This window comes from Sminthopsis crassicaudata, chromosome 1, assembly GCF_048593235.1.
Source record: "Sminthopsis crassicaudata isolate SCR6 chromosome 1, ASM4859323v1, whole genome shotgun sequence".
In the NCBI taxonomy this organism is placed as follows: domain Eukaryota; kingdom Metazoa; phylum Chordata; class Mammalia; order Dasyuromorphia; family Dasyuridae; genus Sminthopsis; species Sminthopsis crassicaudata.
The window spans coordinates 83,850,807-83,876,371 of record NC_133617.1 but is presented as its reverse complement, the minus strand read 5'-3'; the positions used below and the strand labels follow the sequence as shown (position 1 = coordinate 83,876,371).

At 40.0% G+C, this 25,565-nt stretch overlaps 1 protein-coding gene across 2 annotated transcripts in view; it reads right to left on the bottom strand.

Moving 5' to 3' along the window:
* GPR20 (G protein-coupled receptor 20) overlaps positions 1-23,079 on the bottom strand; it is a 39,457-nt gene extending 16,378 nt beyond the window's left edge. Inside the window, exon 1 of one of the 2 annotated variants that reach the window (XM_074264661.1) lies at positions 22,499-23,079. The gene's annotated coding sequence lies outside the window, so the exon portion shown is untranslated. Of the gene's footprint in view, positions 1-22,494 lie in introns of both variants that reach the window. The other variant, XM_074264659.1, reaches the window with a different exon arrangement.
* Between the last annotated feature and the right edge of the window lie 2,486 nt (positions 23,080-25,565).

Below are 25,565 nucleotides of genomic sequence, written 5' to 3'. Positions count from 1 at the left end.
AAAGAGGGAAAAAGCCTATATATGCAAAAATGTTTGTGGCAGCCCTTTTTGTAGTGGCAAGGAACTGGAAATTGAGTAAATGTCCTTCAGTTGGGGAATGGTTAATAAGTTATGGTATATAAATGTAATGGAATATTACTGTTCTATATAAAATGATGAGCAGCCTGATTTCAGAAAAGCCTGCAAAGGCTTATATGAACGGATGCTAAATAAAGTGAGCCAAGTAGAACCAAGAGAACATTATACACAACAACAAAAAAATTATGTGATGATCAGCTGTGATGGACTTGATTCTTTTCAGTAATGAAATGATTCAAGGCAAATCCAATAGACTTGTGAAGGAAAGAGCTATCTGCATCTAGAGAGAGAGGATTATGGAAACTGATTGTGGATCACAACACAGTATTTTCACCTTTGTTTTTGTTATTTGTTTGTTTTTCTTTTTCCTCCTTTTGATCTGATTTTTCTTGAGCAGCATGATATATGTGGAAATATATTTAGAACTGCACATGTGTAACCTATATTGGATTACTTGCTATCTAGGGAAGAGGGGAGAAAAATTCGGAACACAAGATTTTGCAAGGATGAATGTTAAAAATTATCTTTGCATGTATTTTGAAAAACAAAAAGACATTATTATTTTAAAAGAAAAAGATGTCTTATTGTATTTAATTTATACTTTAACATATTTAACATGTATTGGTCAACCTGCCATCAGGGGGAGGGGGTGGGGGGGAAGGAGGGGAAAATTTTTTTTTTTACCCTTTTCTGCTTAAGAAGTTTCTTTCTTTTTTTTTTTTTATTCATTTTTCCAAATTATCCCCTCCCTCCCTCCACTCCCTCCCCCCAATGACAGGTAATCCCATACATTTTACATGTGTTACAATATAACCTAGATACATTATATGTGTGTAAATACCATTTTCTTGTTGCACATTAATTATTAGCTTCCGAAGGTATAAGTAACCTGGGTAGATAGACAGTAGTGCTAACAATTTACATTCGCTTCCCAGTGTTGAAGGAGGGGAAAAATTGTAACAAAAGGTTTGGCAATTGTCGATGCTGTAAAATTACCCATGCATATATCCAGTAAATAAAAAGCTATAAAAAAAGAAAAAGATGTCTTTAAGAAATTAGAGATATTCTACTGATCACCTCCTAAAAGAGATCCCAAAATAAAAACTCCTAGAAATATTATACCCAAATTCCAGGTCAAGGAAAAAATACTGAGAGCACCCTAAAAGAAACAATTCAAATATAGTGGGACCACAGTCAGGATAACACAAGATTTAGCAGCTTCTACATTAAAGGACTGGAGGGCTTGGAATATGATATTCTGGAGAGCAAGGGAGCTAGGATTGCAACCAAGAATCACCTACTCAGTAAAACAGGATAATCCTTTAGAGAAAAAGGTGGTCATTCAATGAAAGAAGATTTTTAAGTGTTTGCGATGAAAAGAGCAGAGTTGAATGAAAAAGGTTCAAATTCAGGATCCTGGAGAAGAAAAAGGAGGTAATCAGTGATATCATAAAGGACTTAATAAGATTTATCTATTTACATTCCTACATGGGAGATTGGTACTTGTAATTCATTGGAACGTTCTCATTATTATGACAGTTAGAAGGAGTATGTATAAATAGAGGATATGGGTAAACAGTTGAATATGAAGGGGTAATATCTTTTTGTAAAAAATGATGAAATTAAGGGGTGAGAGAGGAATATACTGAGAAAAAGGGAAGGGGGAAGTGTAATGGTGCAAATTATCTGCCATACAGTGGAAGGGAGGAGAGTATAGAATGAATAAGTGAACCTGACTCTTATCAGAATTGGCTCAAATAGGAAATAATATACATTCTCAATAAGGGTATAGAAATCTATTTTACACTGCAGGAAAATAGGAGGGGGATGGGATATATAGGAAGGGGAAGAGAGAATGATAAAAGAGGGCATATTGGGGTAGAGAGTGGTCAGTAGCAAAACACTTTTGAGGAAGGACAGGGTGAAAGAAGAAAAAGATTAAATAGGGGGGAATACAATTAGCAATAATAATTGTAAACATTTTTTTTGAAGCATGTTTTTCTGATGGAATATTATTGTTTTCTGGAAAATGATGAGCAGCATACTCTCAGGAAATAAAAAACCTGGAAAGTTTTTTATGAACAAAGGGAAATGCCCTGTATACAAAGTAATAGCAATGTTCTGGGATGACCAGCTGTAAATGACTTTGTTATTTTCAGTTGTGCAATCATTCACATCTACTCTGAAGGACTTGATTGAAGATGATCAAGATCGAAGCATTCTTTAACCCTCTCTTTCTTTTATTTTTAACTTAATTTTTCTTGAGGTTTTTATTTTCATTAGAGTAGGAGATCTATATTTTCTTTCACAACCTGTTATGGAAATGTTTTGTATCACATGTAGTTTCATAATTGTGGTGGGGCTAAGGGAGAGAACTTAGAACTCAAATCTTAAAAACAAATGTAAAAAATTGTTTTGAATGTAACTGGGGGAAATATTAAGTAAATAAATTAATTGAAAAAGAAATCAGAGATATTAAGGAGACATTTCATGCAAAAATGGGCATGATAAAAAGACAAAACTTAACATAAGTAGACGAGATTAAGAAAAGGCAGTGAGAATACACAAAAGAATTATACAAACAAGATCTTAACATCATGGAAAACCATGATGGTGTGATTATTGATCTAGAGTCTTAAGTCCTAGAGAATAAAGTGAAGCAGGCCTTAGGAAGCATTGTTAGCAATAAGGCCAATAGAGGTGATGGATTTCATTTGAACTATTTAAAATTTAATAGCATCATCTTTTAGAAGGACTGCATTCCATATCAGCAAATATGGGAAATCCAACAGTGGTCACTGGTTTGAAAAAGATCAGTTTATGTTCCAGTCACTGAGAAGGGCAATGTTAAGGACTGTTCGAATTACTAACAATTGCAATCACTTCACATACCAGTAAGGTTATGATTAAGATTCTGCAAGCTAGGCTTTATCAATATGTGAACTAAGAATTACAGGAAGAGTAGGATGGTTTTTGAAGAGTCAGGGGAACTAGAGATCAAATTGCTGACATTTGTTGCATTAGGGAGAAAGCAAGGGAGTTTCAGAAAAACATCTACTTTTGCTTCATTGACTACATTAAAGCCTTTGGGCAGCTAGATAGGGCAGTGGATAGGATGCAGGCTCAGGACTCATCATTCTAAGTTCAAATCTAGCCTCAGACATTTACTAGCTGTATGAAACTGGGCAAGTCACTTAACCCGTTTTCTTCAGTTTCCTGCTCTGTAAAATAGCTGGAAAAGAAAATGGCAAATTATTTTTGCATCTTTGCCAAGAAAACCCCAAATTGCATCATGGAGGCACCCATAATTGGAAATGACTGAACAATAAAAGCAACCTTTGTGTGCATTACAACAAGGGAGATGAGAGTATCAGATCATCTTACTTGTCTCCTAAGGAACATATATATATATATATATATATATATATATATATATATATATATATATATATTGGACAAGAAGTAACAGCCATAACAAAAAATTGAACTGATTGATTTAAGATTGCAAAAGGAGTATGATAAGGCTGTATATTGTTATCATATGAAATGCCAGGATGAATGAATAAAAAGCCAGAATGAAGTGCTGGGAGAAATATACTACTCTGATGGTAGAAAGTGAGGAAAAATTTAGAAGCTTCTTGATGAGGGTGAAAGAGGAGAGTGTAAAAACTGGCTTAAAGTTTAATATTAAACAACAATCACAAAATTACAGTCTTGGCAACTGGTCTCATCATGTCCTGGCAAACAGAGGAAGAAGAAATGGAAGCAGTGTCAGATTTTATATTCTTGAGCTCAAAGATCACTGTAGATAGTAACTACAGCCATGAAGTTAGAGGATGCTTGGTCTTTGGAAAGAAAACTGGCAAATCTGGTCAGCGTAGGAAAAAGCAGAGATATCACTTTGCTGCAAAGGTCTACATAGTCAAAGTTATAATTTTACCTGCAGTGATGTATGGCTGTGAGAGTTGGTCTATAAGGAAAGCTGAATGCCACAGAATTGATGCTTTATAACTGTGATGCTGGAAATGACTTTTTAGTGTCTCTTGGGCACCAAGAAGAACAAATCAGTCAATATTTAAAAGAAATCAAGTCAGGCTATTAACTGGAAGATCAAATACTGAAGCTCAAGCTTAAACACTTTGGTTATATAATGAGAAGATGGAGGTCATTGGAAAAAACCTTGATGTTGGGAAAGATTGAAGGCAAAAGGAAAGAGGGATGGCAGAGGATGAGATGGACAGTGTCAAGGAAACAATGAACATGAATTTCAAGAGATAGTGAAGGTCCCGGAATACTATGGTCCATGGATCAGGAAGAGTTGGACGTGAGTGAACAACAGAAGAACAACAAAATGGGCTTTGATGGGCTTCTGGACACTTTTCTTCCCTTTTCCTTTTTACTTCTCTTACTGTCGCCACCCATTCTATGGTGTCCAGGAACCTTGGATAAGCTGGCAAATCCCCACCCCTTTTTAAAAACTTTTACATAACATTTTCATGTATATGATCTCATAGCAACCCTGTAAAATAGTTAAAAGAAGTATTATTATTCCCATTTTACAGATGAACAAACAAAAGCCCGGATGGATAAACTAACTTTCCCAGGACCACGTGACTATAATTGGAAGAATCTATCCTCAAATCTAGATCTCCTGACAGAGCAACTTAGGAAAGATGATCACTCTGTAGAGTATGTGCATGCACATGTGCAATACACACAACACACACACATACACACACAAACACACACTCCACTAGTTTTCTGTATACTTCATTGCATTAACTTCTTGGATTGCCATATCATACTAACAACTAATACTGACTTCAAAATCCAAGATGAGTGCAGGATTGAGTGGCAAACACGTTGTAAAACATTTTGTAAACTATAAAGTGCTATGTAAATGTTAGCTAGAAATATTTCTTCCAATATTAATTAATGATAACGAAAAGAAGGAAACCAACATTTATTAAATACCTCCTATGTGCCAGGTACTGTGCCAAGCTAAAATATTCTCTTATTTGATCCTCCTAATTGTGGGAGGTAGGTGCTATTATTATCCCTATTCTATGATTAAGGAAACTGAGGAAGAGTTTAAGTGACTGATCCTAGCAGGAATCTGAGGATGGATTTGAATTCAGGTCTTCCTGCCTCCAAGCCCTCCCAGCTCTGTCCATGGGAGGTGATAGAAATTAGTCTGTTCAAATACTACATCCTTTAGGAAATCTTTCCCAGTCTCCTAAGTCAGTATTAATAATGATAACAACTACAATAACAATTATTCATAATAATTCATATTGGGGCAGTGTAGTGGATAAAGCACCAGCCCTGAAGTCAGGAGGACCTGAGTTCAAATCCGACCTCAGACACTTAACACTTTCTAGCTGTGTGACCCTGGGCAAGTCACTTAACCCCAGCCTCAAAAAAATAATAATAATTCATATTTCTATAGCATATTAAAGATTACAAAGCATTTTCCTCAGAAAGCTTAAGAGGATTGCCTACAGGGCCATACAGATGACATGTGCAAAAGGCAAATCCCACACTTTCTCTAAAGCCAGGAAATTGTATTGTAGTTGTCTGTGTTTATTTTATTATTTCACTAGAATGTACAAGGCAGAACTATGTTTTAGCTAAATGTTGTGTTTCTGTGGGATCTCGGAGGGAAAGAAAACAAGAGCTTGTCGATTAAAAAATGAAAAGGAAATTAAAGTTACAAGAAAAAGATTGTGTCTCCCTCTTGCACTTAACAGGGAATTCTGCAAACAGTACAAACAAACAGTAGGCATTTCATAAATGTGTACTGTATTATATTAGGGACTGGGACCAGGGAGCAGGGACTTCAGATAATTCATAGTGTGTGTGTGTGTGTGTGTGTGTGTGTGTGTGTGTGGTGTAGGGGAATGAAGTGTATACTTCTGGCTTGGGGATAAAATAATTTTCTCCTGACATCGTGTTATTGTTGAATTGTTTCAGTCATGTCCAACTCTCTATGACCCCATTTTTTTTTTTGGCAAAGATAGCAGAGTGGTTTGCCATTTCCTTATCCAGCTCCTTTTACAGATAAGGAAATAGAGGCAAACAGAGTTGTTAAAGTGACTTGCCCAAGGTCACATGGCTAGTAAGTATCAGAGTCCAGATCTGATCTCAGGGAGATGCGCTCTGTGCATCATAAAAGACATCTAGCTGCCCTTTAATGGTAGTCTAGGGAAGTTGAAGGAGCTGGGCAGTTTCCTTGTATCTGAACTGATCATCTTTTCTTGGTATATTTCTGAGTTTTTAAGTTCTCTTACCCATTGTGAATAGCCCTTAGAAAATGTGCTCTCGATGGACCTCAGTTTCATTGTCTGTGAAATGGGGGTAAGGGCACTGTATGATCGAACTCTAAAGGTTATCACGCTGAGTAGCCAGTCTGGGGGCAGACATATTCCCCAAAACCCAGTCAGGACACCTGAGAGGACAGAGAAAGAGGAAGCGTTCCTCTCCCTGTCCCTGGGGACAAAGCTACGCTGAAGGGCTTTCTCGCTCCTCACAATATCTTGGTGCCTGAAATGCCACCATTAGAAAGAACCATGGATTTTAATACTTTAGCACAGATTTTAGAGGTCAGGTAATGTAAAATTGTCCTCTTTTACAGATGAGAAAACTGAGGTCCGGAAGAGAAAAAGTGATTTGCCCAAGGTTCATAGTAGCAGGTGAAGAATACATCCCACACCAGAACGTGGAGCATGTGGCTTCCAGCAGAGGTCTACTTTTTCATAATATATGTGAATGTATGGGGTTGGGGAGAGCAAGTCACAATGGGAAAAGGTCATCGAGTCATAGAACTGCAACAAATCTCCTCTTCTTCTTCCTCTTCTTCCTCTCCCTCTCCGTCTCCTTTTTTGCTACTTTTTTGGTTATATTATAAAACCTCCCCTTTTATTGGCAGTGAGAGTTCTCTCTAATCCCATTTTCCTCCCTATTTCTGCCTCTCATCAGCTGCCCTGCCAGCAACTCCAGAAGGACAAAGATAGAATCTCCCTGGTATTTCTCTGTGACGCATCTTCCCATGTGCTTTTTCCCTCCCCTATTTCAACTTCAGCAAATAGCTCTCATCCTGCCTCTCATTCGGCCTCTATAACCTCAGATTGCTGAGCCGCTCCCCGACATGCTTATTAACCTCTCTGTGCTCTGTTTCCAAAGTGGAGGGCAAGTTTTTGACCTGTAGCATTATGAATCACCCTGGGGAGGTCCCAGGGAGTCAGAGACAGTGCCCACACTGTGCTATACTGAAGATATACGAGCATTATATCTCTTTAATCTGAGCTATTAGACTATCTCTGTCATATAGGTCTTCCTTCCTTCCTTCCTTCCTCCCTCCCTCCCTCCCTCCATTCTTTCTTTCTTTCTTTCTTTCTTTCTTTCTTTCTTTCTTTCTTTCTTTCTTTCTTTCTTTCTTTCTTTCTTTCTTTCTTTCTTTCTTTCTTTCTTTCTTTCTTTCTTTCTTTCTTTCTTTCTTTCTTTCTTTCTTTCTTTCTTTCTTTCTTTCTTTCTTTCTTCCTTCCTTCCTTCCTTCCTTCCTTCCTTCCTTCCTTCCTTCCTATCTCCGTGTCTCTGTATGTCTGTCTCTGTCTCTGACTGAGGATATACAAAAAAATCAAGACAGTACCTGACCTCAAGAAGCTCATAATCTAATAAGGTAGACAACAGATATGAAGATCATTTGCCCAGAAAAATAGTAAGTTCAAGGCAGAATGAAATTAGAATCTAGGTGGATATAGAGAGAAAGGGAATGATGGATGTGTGTGTGAGACAGAGAGAGAGAGAGAGAGAGAGAGAGAGAGAGAGAGAGAGAGAGAGAGAGAGAGAGAGAGAGAGAGAGAGATTTTTTTCCCTTTTTTTGGAGGCAAGATTAATTGACTTGTCCATCACACAGCAAGTGTCTGAGATTGAATTTGAATACAGGTTCTCCTGACTTCTGAGCAGGTACACTAGCCACCTAGCTGCCTCCCTTGATGGGGTTGGGTAACTTTCCAATGGAAAGGAATGGGATGAATATTACTTGTAACATGATTGGTCTTGGCAAGAATGGGCCATTTCTTCATCAGAGACAGAAGTGAATGAGTTAATGGAGGTGTCATCTAGGCAGGAGATGAGGATGAGGAGGAGGAAAAAGAGGGAGATCTCAGTGAATTGCCTCTTACTTTCTTATGTGAAGATGAGGGATTGGAGGCAGTTAGGTCATACAGTGAAGAGAGCACCAGAAAAACTCATCTTCCTGACTTCAAATCTGGCCTCAGATACTAGCTGTGTGACCTTGGGCAAGTCACTTAACCCTGTTTGTCTTAGTTTCCTCATTTGTAAAATAAACTGCAGAAGGAAATAGACTGCTCCCATAATTTTGCCAATAATGTCCTAAATTGGATCATGGAAGAGTCGTACATGATTTTAAAAAATGACTGAATAAGAACAAGGGAGCGAAGAGCATGGTAGAACGAGAAGAGAAGAGATTAGGAAGCAGTAGGATTGCTTTGCTAAAAAAGAGGTCCGAGCTGGGATTAGATAGCTTGAGTGGGCAGTAGCCAAGCTAGCATGGTTTTGTGGTTTCCTTAAATTCTATTGAATAGCGTGTGAGTAAGAGCAAAGGAGGCAGACGGTCAGAGTAGTACAGCATTGGAGCTGGGCAAGGGGTCACTTAGGATAGGACAAGGGGACAAAAGAAGAATAAGAGATATTGTAGATTTGAACTGACTGAGAGTGAGAAGAGGAACCAGAGCAGGGGTAATGGCTGGGAAAAATACTGAGGGGACTGAGATTATTAGAGGTACTGAGGAGTACAAAGAGTAGAAAAATAAAGTGGAGGGAGAGATAATAAATAATACATAATAACAATAATAATGATAATGATAAAAGAGGCGATCTGAAAAAGAAAAAGAGTTTGGGACTCTTAAACATAGAGTGGTTCCATGTGTGGGCAATGGCAAGATTAAGGAAAAGACCATTCCTGTATGTAACTTAAATGGAATGGAAATGGGTCATAAGAGTTGAGTAAATCAAGAATCTGGAAAGTTGGATGTTTGAGGGAACATCAGTATGATTGCTGAAATACCCTAGAACAAGGTCACGAGTTAGAATGAAGAGAGACATGTGAATTAGACAGTGAACTCATTGAAAAAGAAGGAGAATGTCCTGGAATTAGTAGATAACAGTTACCAGGAATTGAATTGGGTGACGATGGTATGTTTTTATTGTTTGCTGTTATTTGTCCTCCATTCTCAAGGAGAACCATGACATCAAGGAGGTGACTCCATGCCATGAAAAGTGAATTTGATTTAAGTGAGGGAGACCTGTGCAAGGTCACCTACCTCCCTTTCCCTTCGAGACAATCTGGACCTAGTGGCCACATTTAGATTAGGAGCACTGGAATTTAAAAGTGGGAGAAGCTTCTGAATCATGACAGTAGAAAGAGAGTTTAGGAGTGGCCATGGGAAGCAAGGGGTATGCTGATTCCCTCATTTTAACCAGTGAGTCAGAGAGTATAAAGTGCAAATGGTACTGGACAGGGTGGCCAAGATATAGTGAGCATAGAGTACAAAAGGAACAAGAGAAATAAGATGAAAGAAAGTTTGGAATGGGTATTTCAGAGGGCATGGGGTTAGGAAGTTCTAGAGTGAGACACTGGGTAGTGTCCGAGGTAAGTGGGATCAAGAAACCAGACAGAGTTGGAGTGATGGGGATGCTCTTCAGTAACAGGAATTTCAATGTGAACTAAAATACTAAATGCTAAATCAAGTATCTCTTGGTGATCGCAGAATGGAACAGGACTGGAAAAAGCCCAGGGCAGTAAGACTGGCCTGGCTCCAAGTCTCCACTGGCACTTAACAACTTTCCTCAAGAGCAAAGCTGATCACTTACAGGCCAGGGAGGGATCATTGGCCAAAGGCTTGCCTACTACCAAATAATGTTCCCATCCATCTCTCTTCAGGGCTAAAATCCCACCATGAGATTCTACCATCCATCCATCCATCCATCCAAAGATCCGCTTTGGATGAAGTCATGCTGCCTCTGCCATCATTGTTTCCTTGACTACTATCTCTCTAACGTTCAAAGCTAACCTCATTTTTTTCTTTTTGACAAGGTTAATAAGCTAATAAAGATCAAAGGAAAGCAATGGCAACAGTTTATGTAGAATCTGGCAAGGAATTTGAAGGCGTCTAGAAGGGCAAACTATGCAGAAAGATCTCAAATTCATGCCATAATGAGGAGCACTATGAGGTACTCTGGGTGGTTAACCTGGGCAAGAGAAGATTCCACAAGGAACATAACAAATATAAAAGGAATGGGCAATTAGGTGGCTGCCTAAAGTTAGAAAGAAATCACTTCAAATCTGACCTCAGACACTAGTTGTGTGACCCTAGACAAGTCACTAACCTTGTTTGCCTCAGTTTTCTCATCTGTAAAATGAACTAGAGAAGGAAATGGCAAACAACTCTGATATCTTTTATCAAGAAAACCCCACATGGAGTCATGACAAGTCAGATATGAATAAAACAACTGAACAACAACAATGTAAAATGTTATTATGTAGAAAAAGATTAGATTTAATTCTCTTTGACTCAGAGAAGATAGAGAACTAGGAATATTGGGTACAAATTACAGAGGCTAGAAAAAAATCCTTCCTAATAATTATTGCCACCTTGAAGAAGAATGGGATGTTTTGGGAATCAGAGGGATCCCCCTTATTGGAGATATTTAAGCAGAGATGGGAAGATCACTTGTGGGAATTCTTGTAGGAGGAATTTTCTTTCAGATATGGAATGGAGCAGTTGGCCCCCAGGATCTTTTCCCAACTTTCAAATTCTAAGATCCCATGATTCTATGACTTCCTGGAAAAAGCATCAGCTCAATAAATCAAAATTCTTTGAATCATAAAGTTAGATCCTCAAAAAGCATCTAGTCCTTCATAATCTAGCCCTTTACTTCCTTTCCAATCACTTCTATATACTCTAAAATCCAGTGACCGATGGCCCCCTTGCCCTTCCAAGAACAATTCCCAACTCAAGGCATTTTCTCTGGCTGTTCCCCATGTCTGGAATACTCTTCCTTCTCTCTTGTCTTCTTATTTTCTTGGTTTCTTTCAAATGTCCAACAAAACCACACATTCTTTTCCCTTTTCCCCCAATTCTGTCTACCCTTTGTTGTTTATCTCTAATTAATCCAAAAGACAACTTTGGGACATATTTGTTGGCTTGTGGTTTCCCCCATTAGATTAGCATGAATCAGATTAGATTAGCTCCTTGAAGTCAAGAGGTTGTTTTTCCTCTCTCTATATCTCTAGCACTTGCCTAAGAACATATAGGCACTTAAAAATAGTCAATGACTGACTGACTAATCCATCCCTTAACGTCAGCTAGAATGCCTTTCCATTATTACTGACAAGTCACCAAACACTTCTACTGACTCATTATTTCCTGAGGGACCCATCTCTCCCTCTTTTTCAGATAGATTTGGCAGTTAAACAATTCTTCCTTCTAGTCAACCATAATCCTTCTGAAATACGTTAGGATCATCAATCCAGTGTACTTAGCTCATCACTTGTGCTCAGTCCTGTGCTAGCAATATGCAAGGATCCAAGAGAGAGAAGACATCAGTAGGGTTGAGGAGGGAGACTCTTGAGCCTGAACCACATCAGAAGATCTAGGCTTTTCTCATCGTTGGGCCACTAATGTGCTTTGTGTAATGGGACTCAATACTCTTATTTGTAAAAAGAAGATAAAAATTCTAATAATCCTAACTCACTGGATTATTATTTGTAAAGTGGAGACATTAATTCTAAATTCCATTTGGATTCTTAAGACAGAATCATGTAACCTAGAGTTGCCAGGGAAGGCTGCCTTATTTGAAGTCCTCTAGGACATTTATTGACCAGCCAACTAAAAGCAAAGTTTAGTGGAAATTAGATCTAGGTAGCATAAGAGAGAAGGGCTATTAGGTAAGTGGAAAGAGAAGGGAGTATATGAAATCATCTAAAAATGAAACACTTCCCAGAAAGCCAAGCATTTTGAATCGCTCCATCTAAGGTAAAACACCTTCTCAGACTTAGAAATGGGGTGTGCTGGAGCCAACATGAGCTGAAAGCCAAATGTTAAAATTTCATTGTGAGCATTTACACCTCAGGGGTCAGCAAAGGCTACAAATTAGGGATTTATTTATTATTTTGTTGATTGTCTAGATAGACTTAAGAAAATAATAGAGAAAACATTAATAATGAAAATTCAAGTTAAGAATATCTCTGATATCTAGTACAATTTTCCCCATAGAGTCCATTGCTAAACATTTACCTGCACATCGATGCTTAGAACCCTAGATTCAGAGATTATCGGGAGTGGAAGGAACCATAAATATAGAAAGTGAGAGCAGAAGGAACTAACTTATAACCCTTATTGTTAGAAAATAGAAGATTAACTCTGAAAGGAGATTCAGGATTGTCTAGTCCTGTCCACAGGTTGTGTAAGACCTACGAAATCATTTGATCTTGCTCTGCCAGAGCAGCCACAGGTGATGATGAGCTGAAAGTCAAGAACAACAGTTTTCCATTGGTTGAAGTTTGTTTTTTTTATTTTTGGGGAGGAAGTTTTGGTTGAGGCAATAGAGGTTAAGCCCAGGGTCACAGAGCTAGGAAGTGTTAAGTGTCTGAGGTTGGATTTGGACTCTGATCCTTCCAACTCCTGGGTCGGTGCTGCTGGACCATCTAACTTCCCCTTGTTTTTAAGTTAATAGTTTTGCATGAGCTCCTTTTGTGGTAGTAAAGAATTGGAAAATGAGTAGATATTCATCAATTGGGGAATGGCTGAACAAGTTGTGGTACATGAAGATAACTGAATATTATTTTTTATAAAAATGATGAACAAGCTGATTTTAGAAAGGCATGAAAAGATTTACATGAACTGATGCTGAGTGAAACAAACAGCACAAGAAATACATTGTACAGTAAGAATGTGTGATAATCAACCATGAAAGGCTTGGTTCTTCTCAGTGATTCAGTGATCCAAAACAATCCCAATAGACTTTGGATAGAAAATACCACCTGCATCCAGAAAAGGAACTAAGGAGACTGAATATAAATCAACATATACTATGTTCCCTTCTTTTTTCTATCTTTTTAAATCTCTCCCATGGTTTTTCCCTTTTGCTCTGATTTTTCTTTCCCAATAAGATTCATAAATCAAAATATCAAAAATAAATAAATCTTTAACAAAAATAAATTTAAAAATTAATTTTGCATGGTCTAAGAATGAAGTTATAAATATCCAAATGGCTCTTAGCAGAAAAAAAAGGTTCCCTATTCTTGTTTAGTTTACTCACCTCATAATCAATCAAGAAGCATTTGTTGTTTATGTTGTTCAGTCATTTCTGACTTTTCACAGCCCCATTTGAGATTTTCTTGGCAAAGATGCTATAGTGGTTTACCATTTCCTCCTCCAGCTCATTTTACAGATGAGGAAACTCAGTGAAACAAGGCTAAGTGACATGCCCATGGTCACACAACTAGTGAATGTTTGAGGTCCTGTTCGAACTCAGGAAAAAGAGTCTTTCTGACTCCAGGCCCAGTATTATATTCACTAGGCTGCTTAGGTGCCCCAGCAAGCATTTATTAAATGCCTATTTCATGTTAGGCATGGGAGGATAGCAGTTAGTGAGTCAGTCAATAAATATTTACTAAGTACCTACTATGTGCTAGACACTGTGCTAAGTGCTAGGGGTACCCAAAAAGGCTTTGGTGGAGGCAATACTCATTCAGTAATTAAAGTTAGGTAAGAACTGAGGCAAAGAATGACCTCTTTTACCTCATTAAAAAATTATTAATTTGAGAGGGGAAGGATGCTCAGGATTTCTGACCAAAACAGAATCAATTGCTATTTGGATTTACTCTGAGTCAGTCAGGGCCCAAACAATGACCAACTGGGGCTTAGCCTGGGACCTATGTTGTCAATTAATGAGAGCCAGAGTTAATCGAGTTTGAAGAACTTTAACAAACTCTTTAAGAGAGGCAGTTAGGTGGTCAGTGGATAGAGCACTAACCCTTGAAGTCAGGAGGACCTGAGTTCAAATGTGATCTCAGACACTTAACATTTCCTAGCTGTGTGACAAGTCACTTAACCTCAATTGCCTCAGCAAAATAAAACAAAATTTAAAAAAACCAAACAAGAAAGGAAAGTCTTTAAGAAAGAAATCTAACTGATAAATCCCAAGATATTTTAGAAGGGTTCTGTGTTAAAAATGTATATATAATTTTTTTTGGGCAGAGCATCTGTAGATAATTATATGTGGACAGACAGAAAGAAAAGGAAAAAAGGGAAAGAAGAAAGACAGAAAGACAGAAAAGAAGGAAGGAAGAAGGAAGTAAATAAAGAAAAAAAGAAATAAAAGAGTTGGGTCCCCACTAGGGCTGCAGTCACAAAGGTTTTTGATTACCCTTTGGTTCTCAAAAGAGAACCATGACATTAGGGAGTGATGCCATGACAGGCAAGTGAATTGGATTCAAATGAGGGAGGGCTGCAAGGTAACCTGCCTCACTTTCTCTTCCAGAGCATCTAGGTCCAGTGGCAAGATATAGATCAGAACAACTGGAAACGACCTGCCAAAGGGACTAAAGTATAAGGCATCTGGAAAGGTAAGAGGGGGCTCTGAATGCCAAGCCAAAAGACGAAATGAAGAAGTTCTTGTCTTCATGGACATTATATTCTACTGGGGGAAACAATAGGTACACATTTAAATATATATCATATATGCAAGGAAAAGGAAAATGCAAGGTAATTTTTAGTGGGGAAATTCCCCCAGTAGCTGGGAAAATCAGGAAAAGTAACCTGATGTGCATGATGTTTGAGCTGAATTTCTGAGGAAGCTAGGAATGGTGATGAGGAGGGATTTGATTTTTAGCATAGGAGACAGCTTGATCAAAAGTATGGAGAGAGGAAAAAGAATCCTGTGTGAGGAAGAACAAGTAAAGCAGTTTGCCTAGCTATCAAGTACATGAAAATTTTGAGGTGTAATTAGTTAAGAAATAAAGGTGGATTTTAGGCTGTTAGAGCTTTAAAGTCAGAAGAGCTTATCCTTGAAGTAATCCTTGGAGTAATAAGGAGTCACTGGAGCTTATTAAGCAGAGGAAAATCCCTTCAGAATTTGAGTAAAAAATAGAAAAAATTTGAGATTGTTGTTGATTAGTTGTCTTTCAGTTATGTCCGATTTTTTGTGACCACATTTGGAGTTTTCTTAGAAACCTATTGGAGAAACCAGATGAGGAAACTGAAGCAAATTGAGTTAGTGACTTGCTTGGGCTCATATAGCTAATAGGTGTCTTAGGTTGAATTTGAACTCAGGAAGATGAGTCTTCCTGATTTCAGGCCCCCTATTCCATCCATTTGACACCCACCTGAGATTTAAGATAGGCAGAACAATTAAGAGGGTTTTTTTAAACAGTCCAAAAAAAATGAAGAGGGCCTGAAACCAGCTGGGGCTACATAAGTGGAGAGAAGGGGATAGATGTCAGAGATGTTGCAGAGGAAGAAATGGCAAGATCTTGTGAGTGTATATGTGGGATGGGGGAGATGAAGAATTCAAAGGCTGTGAAGGCGAGTGACTGGAAGGAGGGCCAGAAATAGGAACAAACAAAAGCATAATGATCTCCAGGGATAAGCCACCCACTACTTCTCAAGACAGACTTTTGGACACCTCTCATTAGAAGTTAGTCTTACACTGAGCTGAAATCTGCCTCTCTGCAATTTCCCCTTGGGTGTCTAAGGCCAAGGTGACCAGTGATTCCTTTGGCTTCCCTTTAACATTGGTGGAAAATCATTGTCCAGAGGCAGCGGCCTGGACCCAGTGACCTTCTGAGACCACTTTGACAAGGGAACCTTTCATTTTCGGTTAACTTAGTACCTTAAATAATCTTGGCCTTTTCCATTTCTATCTCTCCACAGAAAGGGTCATGGTCACCTCTAAGAAGACCTCCAACAACTTCATTGAGCAATAATACCAGCAATAAAATACACAAACAACAGAGACATGGAAGGGTCAGAATTCATCAGGAAAGATTTCTTGGAGGAGGCCTAGAAATTTACAGGATAATTTCAAAGGAAAGGGGGAGGAACAATAAATGGCAAAGAGACAATCAGGAGGATCAAAATAAAAAAGGAATAGAAATTACTAAGTTTAACTCATACTTCCCTTCCTTTTCTCCTTTCACAAAAGATGGAACTAAGGCCCAGAAAGAAGTGGTAAGTCTAAGATCACATAGTCAAAAAAGGTTCCCTACCTCTATCTGGGATGTACAATGTCTAAATGACGATATTGCCAATGTCTCCTATCCACCCTTCTTTTCTTTGCCCACTTATGGTTTATAAAGAGCTCTTCTTGTATCCTTATTAGTGAAATATTATATGCCTATTTTATAGAGGCATAAGAGGAGTCAGCCTATTAGTCAACTAGCATTTGTTAAGCACCTCTTATATGTTAGGTATTGTGCTAAGTATTGAGGATATAAAGGAAGGTGAAACCAGCAGTGTAATACATGAAGGGGTTAGCTTTGCAGTCATGAAAACCTAAATATAAATCCTGCCTTTGATACATATAATACATGAAGAGTGCTAGCCTTGTAATCATGACGACCTGAATATAAATCCTGGTTTGGACACATGTAATACTTGAAGGGGCTAGCCTTGCAATCAAGAAGAACCAAGTTTAAATTCTGCCTTTGACATATAATGTCTGTGTGACTGGACAATATCCTAGGCAGCCCTTAATATCCAATCCTCTTCCCACTCTTTTAGTCTTTTTATATCTTCCTCCCCACCCCAAGTCTATGAACCAGTGACACTGGCCTCCTTGATTCCCCAAGTAAGATATTCCCTCTCCATCCAGACTCCCAAGTATTTTCATTCATTGTCCCTAATGCCTGAAATATTCCTCTTCATCTCCATTTTCTGTTAGCTAAAACCTCACCTTATGTAAGAAGTCTTTCTCTGTCTTCCTTAATCTTACTACCTTCCCTCTCTCTGGTGAGTGCCTTCAACTCATCCTGTACTCCATCTTGTTTGTATACATGATTGTTTGCTTGTTGTTTCCCATTAGACTTGTGAGCTCCTTGACAGCAGAGACTATCTTGTTGCCTTTTTTCCCCCCATATTGAGAGCTTCCTACAATGCCCAGAACATAGCAGGGGCTTAATAAATGCTTGATGGTTAATACACTGCCAAATCCACAACCGGCATCAGTGGAGTTCCCTAGAATCATGAAATCATGGGTCCTCACTTCTCCCCAACACCCATTAAACAAAAGGAAATAGATGTAGAAAAATGACTTACTCAAACTGACACATGGGAACACCCCAAAATCAGGGGGTGATAGAAAGAGCAGTAGGTTTAGATGAAAGCTCCCTGGATACCCAATCTGTTTCTGCTATTTACTCCATGTGTGACTTGGATCAAGTTACACTCTCTCTGGGCCACAGATTTCTTCTCCTCTGTAAAATTAAGGGGTCAGCCTAGGTTATCTGTAAGACGCAAATCCTAGGGTTTTTATGAAGATTTTGTCTATCATTTTCTTTCTCTAAAAACCTCAGGGGTATCTTTCAGTCTTGTTGAACTTCTGTTTGGCCAAATGAATGAAGTTGGGGGTCCTGAGAGAGGTTTTTCCACGAGGTTATCTTGGAATAGAGAATGACACTTGCATTCATATTCCAGGTAAACAACTGACAGGTAATCTTGAGGAAGTCAATTTGTTACTCTGTTTTTTCCTTTATAAAATAGGACTAATACCTTTCCTCCAAGACTCACAAGGCTGTTGTGAGAATTAAAGTCTGTACATTATCTCTACTTAAATTGCCACATACCTTATGGACATATAGTCCAGTTATTTCTTTTGTCAATCCCATATTTATTTTTTCATGATCTTAGGTGAAGATGTATGAGCTCAGTGAGCTTCAAAAGGTCAGAAAAATCACTAAATGTCCAGGGAAAGGACGCCGTGGCAGAGACGCTGTAGCTAGTCAAGCCCAGCAAAGAACCAGCAAGATTTCAAGGTGAAACTTATACGACCCAACCCATTGGTGAACCAAAGAGGAATGAGTCCAAGTACTGCATGAAAGGGAACAATCCCCCCCATTGGCTAAGCTAGTAGCCACTTTTAAATCTGAGTCTACTCTCCCCCAACCAAGATAGTAGAAAGTAGCTTTCCTGTTACCTATGTCTCTGTGCTTCTGTTCTTGCTATGTCTTCTCAGTAAATATCCCTTTGTAAAAACAAATTGTTGTTGTTTATTTATTTATAATTTTTTTCACAGTATATATGCATGAGTAATTTTTTTATAATATTATCCCTTGTATTCATTTTTCCAAATTATCCCCTCCGTCCCTCTACTCCCTCCCATACATTTTACATAAGTTACAATATAACCTAGATATAATACATGTGTGTAAATACCATTTTCTTGTTGCACATTAAGTATTAGCTTCCGAAGATATAAGTAATCTGGGTAGATAGATAGTAGTGCTAACAATTTACATTCGCTTCCCAGTGTTCCTTCTCTGGGTGAAGTTAATTGTTGTTGTTTATTAATAATATCAAGGATAGGTTGGCTGATAAAATGATAGAGTAATTGGCAAATGATAATGAAGCAGTAATCCCTGATGATGCTTGTTTGGAGAAACATAATGAATGGGGGGGGCCCCTCAAGCACAGAGTATTTTAAAAAATACCCACTCCACCCCACGCACCCTCAGGGATACCTCAGAACCTGAGGGAAGAGGTAGTCAAGCTCTGGAGACCTTTTGAGTTGGGATAGAGGCCCTAAAGATAATAAGGGCTACTTTGTGGCCAGCACATGACTTGGTACAAGGTAAGACCTTTATAAATAATTATTGACTGCAATTGTATAGAATACTGAATGTTATAGTTAAAGAGATCTTCGAGGCCAGGCCGTTGGTCCCCAAAAACCAGAATTGGAAGGATCTCAGAAGTCATGAGTCCATCATGTACCTGAAGTGAACATGTAACTCAAAGACGGGAAACTCACTAATAATAATAGCTAACATTTATATGGGACTTACTATGTGTCTGATACCGTGATAAATGCTTTACAATGATGAGGAAATGGAGGAAAACATTACTCAGTTGCAAAGGATCTATACTCTTCCTGATGTCCTGTCTAAGGCTCTAACCATTTGCATTACCTACTCTATAGGGTTGCTGAGAGATAAAGTGCTTTGTCAACCTTAAAGGCACCAGAGAAATGGGAATTATGATTATGATTGTCCTTTCATGAGGGTGGGGGTCATTTGGTTCAGCTTTCTGTCTCCTTGTCAGAATAAAACTAGGGGTTTTGGATGTTGAAAGGATTTGGAAATGCCTGGAGAATCTCAGTTCACTGGGGCTGCACTGGCTCCTTCCGTTCCCAATCCCATCCCCAGTGAGACTGCAGCTGGTCTTTGTCAATAGGACCTCCTCCTCCTCCAAGTCCAGCCTTGTCTGAGGCCCGTGCCTTGGACTGATGCCACATCTCCACCCTTTCCCTGGCTGAAGGTCAAGTTTGCTCAGTCCCTTGTGGCTGGATACCACCCTGTCTCATCCCTTTCCCTTCTATCAGTTGCCCATGGGCCCCTTGGGGAAGGGTGCATGTCCCTGGTCTCCAGCCCCCACCAGACTGGGATCTCTCTTTCCCCTGCATTCTCACAGGGCCAACTGGGGATTATGTTCCTGGCAATCTGCCCTGGGCAGTTGAGGCTGCTCCTGCTGTTGGCCAAGGAACAGGTCAAAGGGAGCCTGTGCAGATCCGGGACTGTTCTGGGAGGGTCCAGTGATTTTCTGTGCAGCCTCTAACAGGTTACTCCCCTCTGAGCCTCAATTTTCCTAGATATAATGGCACAGAGGAAGAGAGAAGTAGATGATCTCAAGAAAAGAGTGCAGTAGAGTAAAAAAAAAAAATTCAGTCCCTTTTCTGCTAGCTACAATCAGCATTTTGCTCAACTGCCTGGGTTTCCAGTTTCTTCTCTGGAAAATGAGGGGGTTGGGCTAGATTATCTCTAAAATTCCTTCCAGTTTCATTCAATGTCCTAGAATTTGTCAGTGTCTTATGTTCCCCAAGGAAGGGGCAGAGAAGCTTCTTCTTGGGGATATATGCCTCCTATGCCTCCACTATCCCTGAGAATTAAGCGAATCCCTTAATCTAGACCCTTGACTCCACCTAGGCAAGATATAAGAAAGGAGTTGATTCCATGATCCCAAGGGAGAATGCTGTGCCCATACTTTTGTTATCCTTAACATGGTATAGTGGAAAAACTGCTAAGCCTGGGGACAAAGGACTTGAGTTCAAATGCTCTATTTATTCCCCGAGTAATCTAAGGCAATTCACCTCAGCTCTCTCAGCCTCAGTTTCTTTATCTGTAACATGAGATGGTTGTACTGGTGATCATTTTTGACCCTTTTATCCTTCCATTCTTTGATTCTAATGTCTATTTCTGTAGCAAAAGAAACTGAGGACTGATACAAAGAGACTTTCTGAGGCATGAATATATTTTTGGCTGTTGGACAGATACCTTCCTCCATCCCCCACCATCCTCTCTGATTCAGTCCTGCTATACCTTCCTTTTCATGGAGAAACTTAAAGAATCCAGGGAACAAATGGAGAATCATAGGCCTGTGCAGTTGAAGGGGATTTTAAAATATAGATCAAGGAATGTCAAGAGGTTGAAGGAACCTGAGACCATATCTTACTTCTGCCATTTATCTTGGGCAAAACACTTAAATTCTCTTGGACTAGATAGCTAGAAGCCGGTCTCTGATGCTATGTCAGAACTAAAGGGACCTTGGAAGATGGAATGTTAGAGCTGGAAGCAAGCTTAGAGATTATCTTACAGAGAAGGAAACTGAGGCTCAATTGAAATGATTTGTCCAAGTTTCAATACATTTTCTCACTTGAAAGTCACAATAGCTCTAGGAGGAAAGAAAATCATGCATAATTTTCATTTTACAAAAAAAAAAAAAAAAAAAAAGGAAATGGAGACTGGAGATGATTTGTCAGCGAGTGACAAAATCAGGACCAGGTCTCCTAAATCCCAGTCCTGGGAACGGAAAGATCTATGTAGTTCATCTTCTAGTTAGAATCCTTATCTAAATGCTCCTTCTTCCTCAACTGTAAGTCAATCCACTTTTTTTCCTCTAACTATATGCCAGGGATTGTGTTAAGAGGAGAAAGACATTCTGTCTTTAAGGAACTCACAATCTAACGGGGGAGACAAGCAAATATACACAAACAAGCTATATAAAAGATAAGTAGAAAATAATTAGCATAGGGGAAAGTACTAAAATTAAGAAGGTTTGAGAAAGGTTTCCTATAGAAATTGAAGACCCCTAGAACTAGTCTAGATTGTAGAAAGAGCCTTGCTTTAGAAGTGGATTCTAACTTATCCCTGCTGCTGATGTGATAGATGAGCTTTAGGCGAGCCTAGCTCTCAGTTTCTCCCTTTGTAGAATATAGGGAGTTGGGGTCAAATGCAAGAGAAAGAGCTTTGTTTCCAGAGCTCGGACGCCGTGTGATTTAGGTAAGTTATTGTACCTTCATGGACTTCAACTTCCTTCACTGTAAATGTGTGTGCTGGTTGGAGGGGGAATATGGGAGGTCCTTTGCAGCCCTAGCTCTAAAATCCTATCTATATATAGTTTCCGAGGAGCTTTTCCCTCTCTAGCATTCCAAATTCTATGTTCCAAACTTCCTGCCAGTAACACCGTTCAATGTTCTAGCTTCTTAAGGTTCTCTTTGTAGCTCTTGATTCCAACTTCCCATTTCCATTGGGCAAGAAAGATATTCCTACTTTTTCATCAGACCTAAGATTTCCTTCTTGTGAAGAAGTGTGGACAGACGCTTCCTCTACCAAGCCCCTTCTTTGAGATTTATGGCTTCAGGGAGTTGTCTGGGGCACTGGGAGGTTAAGTGTCCGGAGTCACACAGCTCGCGGGTGCCAGAGGTGGGACTCGTCTCTCCCAGGCTCTGAGATCAGTACTTGATCTACTTAAGTTAGGCTGATTTTCAAAACGAATAAAAGGTTGACAAATAGCTCTTTAAGGGTTAGCAAAGCGCTTTCTGGACATCAGTTCTTTTGAACCTCACCAACCCTGTCCCTCTCGCGAATTGCTTCGGGTCTAACCCGGCCCCGCCCTTATTTCAGTTTGGCTCCTGGGTCCGTACCCTCCCTAGCTCACTGGGGATGGGCACGGGACCCTTCCTCCACCCTCTTCTCAGAGCCGGCGTCCAGATCGCCAAGGCCGGGCAGGAGCCCCCCGCCTGCACCGCCTCCCGCGCCGGGGGACGGAGGAAAGCGGCCAAAGCTCCTGGGAGATAACGGGACGGAAGGATGCTAGCTATCTCGCTCGCGCGCTCACTCACTCACTCCCCGGTTCGCTGGAGGAGCTGCAAGGAAACCCAGCTCCACTTGGGTCCCTCTCTCCGTCGGTCCGGTGTGCTTCAGTCGCCGCCGGTCGGATGTCCGTCCCGTCCGTCCTGAAGTCACTCGGGGAGTGGGAACGGAGCCCGAGCAGCACGTCAGGAGTTTGCTGAGTCTCCCCGGCCCCTTTTGGGCAAAGGCGGCTCCAGCTGGGGGCAAGGAGGCGGGGCGGGGGATGGGTGGGTGGGGGGAGAGGGGGAGGCGCCGCAGTAGGGGCTGTCCTGCAGGAGTGCTCGGGACTGGGGGCTGGGACAGGTCGCTTTGCTCCGTCTGGTATGAGGAGACTCTAGAGACGGGGACTCGGTGGACCGGGGTGGGGGGTGGGGGGATCCCTCCCGAGCTTTGGGGGTCAGGCCGAAGCGTCTCGAGCCCATCTCCAATGAGCTAGAGAACGAGCATCGGTAAGGCAAGGTGTGCACCCTCTGGGCTTGGGACAGGGCAGGAGAGAAGGTGGGGCGCATGACCACCAGAATGCCCCGTATTGCGTGCCAGCCTGTGCTCCTTCCGATAGCGAAGAAACATTTATTAAGCACCTACTGTGTGCCAGGCACCGTCCTTTGTGATAAAAAAAAAAAAGTCCTGCTGTGATGGAGCTTACAATCTAATGGGACCACAACCTGCAAACAAATAAGAACAATTAACATAGAAGATTTAGTTCTTGCAAAAACTAGGACTTTAGCTGAGACTTTAAGGAAGTTAGGGAGGACAAGAGCGAAAGCATTCTATGCAAGCCAGGACAGTGAAGTTGCCTGGGAACTGAGGGAGTTACTCTTTCAGGGAACAGCAAGGAAGTTAGTGCCATTGGCGAAATGATTTGGAGTCTTTAATGTGTTAGAAGCCTGGAAGGGGGGAGGGGAGGAGGTGCAGTTTGTGAAGGGCTTTGAACTCAAAGAGGAGTTCATGTTTAAGCTGATAAAGAATTTTAGGAATTGATTGAATGAAAGGTGTGTGGTCAGATCATCTACTTAAGAAGATCAATTTGAAAATGGAGTTGAGAATTCAGAGCAAGAGGGAAAGGGCCTGCAAGGAGACCACCCACCAGGCTATTGAAATGGTCCAAGTGTGAGGTGAAGAATGAAGACCTGAGCATTGGTTGGTGCCGGGGTCAGAAAGAGGAAGGAAAATTTCTTAGTGAATTTAGGAAAGTAATTTTTTTAAAAATTAAAGCTTTTTATTTTCAAAACATATACATGGACCTTTCAAAATCTTGTGTTCCAAATTTCCTCCCTCTCCCCCCCATCTCCTCCCCCAGATGGCAAGTAATCCAATATATATTAAACATGTAATTCTTCTATACATTTTCCCACAATTATCTTGCTGCACAAGAAAAATCAGATCAAAAAGGGAAAAAATGAGAAAAAGCAAAATGCGAGCAAACACCCACAGAGTGAAAATGCTAAGTTGTGATCCGTACTCAGTTCCCACAGTCCTCTCTCTCTGGGTGTAGATGTCTCTCTCACAAGACCAATGGAACTGGCTTGAATTGTTGAATTCAATTCATTGTTGAAGAGAACCGCATCCATCAGAATTGATCTTTGTCTAATCTTGCTGTTGCCCTGAATAATGATCTCCTGGTTCTGCTCATTTCACTCAGCATCAGTTCATGTAAGTCTCTCCAGGCCTCTCTGAAATCATTTTGCTAATTATTTCTTATAGAACAATAATAAGGAAGATAAAATTGATTAAACTTGGCAACATAATGTATATGGAGGAAGTGAAAGTGCAATGGAAAGGATAATACCTATGTTGTGAACCTGGGTGATGAGGATGATACCCTTGCCAGTAATAGGGAAATCAGGAAGGGGAAAGGTTTGAAGGGAAATCTGCGTTTTGTTTTGGACATGTTGAGTTTAAAACATTTATGGGACATCTAGTTGTTCAATAGGCAGATGAAGATAGGAACTGAAAGTTAGGAGAGAAATTAGGATTAGATAAAAGGATCTGAGAATCTTTAGAAAGATGGTGATTGGATCCAGAGAACTGATGAGATTACCAAATGGAATAATAGAGGTAAAAGAAAAGAGAGCTCAGGACATTTAGTGAGTGTAACATGGAAAGGAAACAGGAAAGAAGAGGTTAGATAATCAGTAAGGAGAACAAGGAGAGAGAAACCCAGAGAGAAAGGAGTATCTACAAGAAGAGTTGACTGATAAGGTCAGAGATGGCAGAGAGGTCAAAAATACTGAAAATTTTAAGAAAAAGGAAAAAAAAATTGGCCATTTAACAAATTATTGGTAACTTTGGAAAGAGAAGTTTGGGTGGAATGATGAGGAAAGAAGCTAGATGGTAGAAAGTTAAAAGAGTGAAAGGGGAGTAGAAGCTCCTATTATGGATGACCTTTAGAAAGAGCCATAAAATGGAGGGGAGATATGGAATGAAAGATAGCTAGAGGGGAATGTAGGGAGCAAATGAGGGTAAAGATGGGGGAGACATAGGCATGTCTATAGGGAATAGGGGAAGCAGCAAGAAGACAGGAAGAGACTGAAGATAAATGTGCGAGTAGTTTTCTGTATTGGTATCCCATGAGTTTCTGGATGGGTACAGTAGATAGGGTCTCGATTTGAGTTTTGCCTACTACTCTCTCTTTGCTTTGGCCCTGCAAACAGTTGTTCCTTAATCAATGTTTGTTGAATGGAATTGTTGAACTAGGGTCTCTGCCACCTTATCTGGGTTATCTTTCTGTAATATCCTATTGCTTTCTCCACTCTAGCTCTTGTCAGACAATGTCAAAAAGAGCTGTTTGGTTTTTCTTTGGGCCAGAGGAAATCAGCCTGGAAGTTGGGGGTTTTCTTACTTTTTTAGGGGAAGCTCTCAGGACAGAACGAACCTGGAATACAATGTTCCCCTGGCAAGGAAAACATGAGGCTCATCTTATACGAGTGGCAAAGGTTGATGAGTAATAGCTGATGGTTTATGGGGCTCTCTGGGTGGGGAATCTTCTCGTTTCCAGGTCGGATGTTGGAGTTGAACTCTGTTTTACCTCCTCCATGATCAGAATCTAACATTAACACAA